The sequence below is a fragment of the Pundamilia nyererei genome, unplaced genomic scaffold (genome assembly GCF_000239375.1).
Source record: "Pundamilia nyererei isolate P.nyererei 1_Seehausen unplaced genomic scaffold, PunNye1.0 scaffold00019, whole genome shotgun sequence".
In the NCBI taxonomy this organism is placed as follows: Eukaryota; Metazoa; Chordata; class Actinopteri; order Cichliformes; family Cichlidae; genus Pundamilia; species Pundamilia nyererei.
In genome coordinates, this window is record NW_005187420.1 from 5333378 (window position 1) to 5337495 (window position 4118).

Sequence of the window (4118 nt, forward strand, 5' to 3'; positions counted from 1 at the left end):
ACAGTGATATAAGGACACAACTGCACACAACTTTGCAAAACTTGACACTTGAGTCTTTATTTACAGTGGTTTTTGTCTTTTACACAGGTCAGCTTTTGAGCTGTCGCACACCAGCTTACTCCATACACAACTCCCTCTAGGGACAAGATCCACAAACTGTTTTTACTAGAAGACTACTTTTTAAATCTATACATTTTGCATAATTTCTGCATCTCACCATATGATTTATGCTGCAGTCTCAGTGTGAGCTGCACAATGTGATTATTCTGAGTATGTGCACAGTCAGAACTTCTTGTTCCTACATGCGTGGTTAGTGATGTGGCCTCACAGTAGGAAGGTTCTGGGTTTGAATCTGCTGCTCATATAAGGAATCTGTTGACGTACTGAGAAAAAAGAGACTTTTCACTTGCCAACTACATGTAGAGAGAAACTGATGTCTTTATAAGGATTTATAGTAAGTCATTCATTATTGACCTTTTATCCAAGTCTCAACAGCAACCTTATAAGCAGATGTCCAGACCTCCCTCTCCCAACCACCTCCTCCAGCTATTCTGGGGAGACACTGAGATGTTCCTTAACCAGGACAAAGACTTAAGCTCTCCTGTGTATGCTGGTCAGTCCCGTGTCTCCTCCCAGTTGGACATCAGAAGTCTCACCTACGAGGCATTCAGCCACATACTGAACCACCTCACACACACACGCTCCCCTCAGAGTCCCTGCTGAGTGACTAAGCCCAGACCCCTGATCTCAGCTTAAATATATATACTATAATGGTCAGCAGTAAAGAAAAAAACTATGTTTAATGTCTGATTAATGATAATTAATTAATTAATTAATTTTTTTTTTTTTTTTTTTTTTTTTTTTTTTTTTTTTTTTTTTTTCTCTGTATCTATGAAGCGCCTTGAGGCGACTTATGTTGTGATTTGGCGCTATATAAATAAAATTGAATTGAATTGAATTGAATTGATAAACATGAAAACTGCAGTGCCAATGAGGTGCAATTTTCTTCCTCATTAACAACTTTGTTTTGTCTTTTTTTTCCGTTGTCTAAGTTTTCTCATTCTGTTCTCAGGATCACACAATAAGAAAAAACCCCTCAAACTAGTATCTTGTGGCAAATGTTAGTGGTGCAATAACAAGGATGTGATGAGGATTTAGACTGCATAATTGTTTTGGAGTTGCAGACCTCGTGAAAAGTATTAATTTATTTTATTTTACCTGCTTCTCTCTTGAAAATGCTGAATTGACCAAATAACAGATAGGATGCATTTCTGCCCTGGGATATTTATCCCTGGAAAATTGTGGAAAATCCTGGGAAAAGTGGAGATTGTGTGATCTCTTCTAACTGTGACAAAGGAAAGAAAGAGAATGCCAAAGGAAAGCAGAAATTGTAATCACAGTATGCTTGAGGGAAATGTATGCAACTCGGAAGGAAAAAAGGAACCATTACATCCAGAGACTTGCCATTGTGAACAACTGAAGGGAAACTAGTGCTGCACTTTCAGTAATCAAAGCATGTCGCAGTGCGACCATAGGGACAGCATGTTAATGCAGCTTAGTCTCTAATGCACAGTTTGACTAGGTGTTTCTTTGGTTCTCTGTGTACTGCTGCTGTTACACTGTGGAAACATACATCTGGAATTAGGCTCATTCCCATGAATATGAAGTGCTCCTTGATCTACGTCAAAGCAATACAAAGTCATGTTTTAAGCATGCTCTCCTATTTAGTCCCATTTTACCTTTTGATAAATCCACGGAGCATAAATAATCTGCTGTCCTCTTCAGTACTAAAAAGCATTTTAATTTTTTTAGCTTGTTGTTTTGGTTCTCCTACACTGCTTCTAAAATCAGTATTTGCAGGAATATATCTGCAAAGCACACAAATGATTTAAACTGAGCTTGAGGAGCTGTTGATGTCTGTGTTGGTGTTTTCTGTGTGGCTAAGCCGACAGACCACAAATTTGAAGACTGGGTGCAGGAGGTAACCGATGACCACTGTCACATTACTCTCAACATATGCTCATTACTGTCTGGACACAGATTGAGCTTCATTATGATTTTTATTGAAGTAGTTCTCAATGACGAAAAAGCAATCAAGGAAACAAATCATCGGATGCACAAAAGTTATTTTCATCTTTATTCCCTCCTTCCGCCTGTGGCATTAAAGCTGCTCACTCTTGAGTGCCAACAAACTGCTTTTTTCAAACAAACACCAATTCTCTTTTCTTTCTGATGGGGCACTGAACCTTTCCTCCGTGGTGTATGCACCAGCAAACATGCTGATACGATCTTAAAGGTCATGTTCTTTTCACGCTGACAGAGGCCTTCCAAAACTTTGACGAGGGGGTCCCTCTAAAGGATAGCACTGCTACACTGCAGCAGCTGCAGCAGCTCAAGCCAAAGCCAAACTGATTAATGCTCTGCATTAAAAATTCTTTTTCCTATTCAACCTGTATTTCCAAGGTTCAGCCATGCTGAACCAGGATGGACGGTCTTACCTACGGAGGTGTATAGGCATAAGATGATTATCAGTGACAAGCAGCACTACTTTCCAGCTGTGTAAAATTAACCAAAGTTAAGCAGACATCCATCCATAAGTAAACCTTCAGATAGTGGAGAGAGGATTCAGGCTTTGAGTGAACTTTAAAGTTAAATTAGAAAGTCATTATTAAATTATTTTTTTAACGTTTTCTTTTAGAAAGTGAAAGGCCTGGCGTGCAGGTGATTTCTGTGTGTGTGTGTGAAATCTCAGTCTAAATCTTCTTGTGTGCTTGTGTCAGAGTTGGACAACTCTCCTCGACAGCTCCTCTCTTTCCTGCCTTGTTTTTAAAAGGCAACCATAATGGCCGGTAAGGACAGCCTTAAGAGCTGCTGGCAGCTTGAAGCTTGATGCAACCAAAGGTCATTGATTCCCCCCTCTACAGTGCAGCTCGCTGCCTTTTTTTTTTTAAACAATTCATCGAATTTTGGCATTTTGTGAACACACACAGGACAGCTCACCGACAAGCCGACCTTGACAGCGAATTGGATAAATAAACCTTCAATTTAGCTGCTCTCCTACACTCCTTCCTCAGCACAGCTCGCCAGCTCAGGCAGCGAGTCCCACCGGGAGCCTTCACCTATCCATATCGCTCAGCCCACGCTCGGCTTGGTGCTTCCCTGCCTCTTTCCTGGCCTGTCTAACCAAGCTGCCCTCAGTGCTGTGACAAACACGGCCTTAAAGATAAGCTAACAGCCCCCTTGCGCTCCAGTCAAAGTCAATCCTCCCTCTGCGTCTAAAATTTAATGCCAATTCAATCCCTCAGGCTCATCCATCCCATTTTCACAGCTGACACCTACCCTCCGCCTTCACCACAAACACAAAGGCTAACGCATACATGCGCTGACATGCATACAGCCGCACACTCCTCCATACCTATCAGATGGGCTGCAGCATCCTGTGGGAGAGGCAGGCAGTGAGAGCATTACTCCATAACACGTAATGACATGGCATTTAATGATACTGTCCAAAATGATCGGGGCCTGCTGCTCTGCATGGAGGCCAAGCTGCCCTGCTGCGCCGGATAAGCTCGGCTGGACCTGAGTGTGTGTCACCACGTGTGTGTTATTTCCTACCACAGCAAAGGCAATACTGTATCTTTCACTCGTCCTGTCGCCTGATGGGATGTGACACTTACCTCCACTGCACACTGCCATCGCTCCTCCATCACCTGACCTTTGTATCTCCTCCTGCTCTTCTTTTTTCTTTTCATTTGTTCTGCTGTCCTCTCTCCTCTGCTTCTCTTTTCAGGTTTCCTTTTTCTTGTAACACAGAGGTTTCCTCGAACAGTAATTCAGTGTCTAACCACTGTCAGTATTGTGTTCATAGTAGAAATGTCTCAGAAAGAATATGTAAAGGAGAATAGAAAGCTGCACTCATCCACCCAATGAAAAAAACACACGGTCTTCAGGTGTTCTAAAAACATTAATTCTAATTTCACTTATGATTTTCTAGAATTATGTAAACAAGATAATCACAGTACAACTTTATTTATTTTTGCTGCAACAGTCTCCTGTTGTTAACTTGTCAGTCACAGCCAGTCAAAGACCAGGAAACACTTGACCCCTGTTTCAATCCA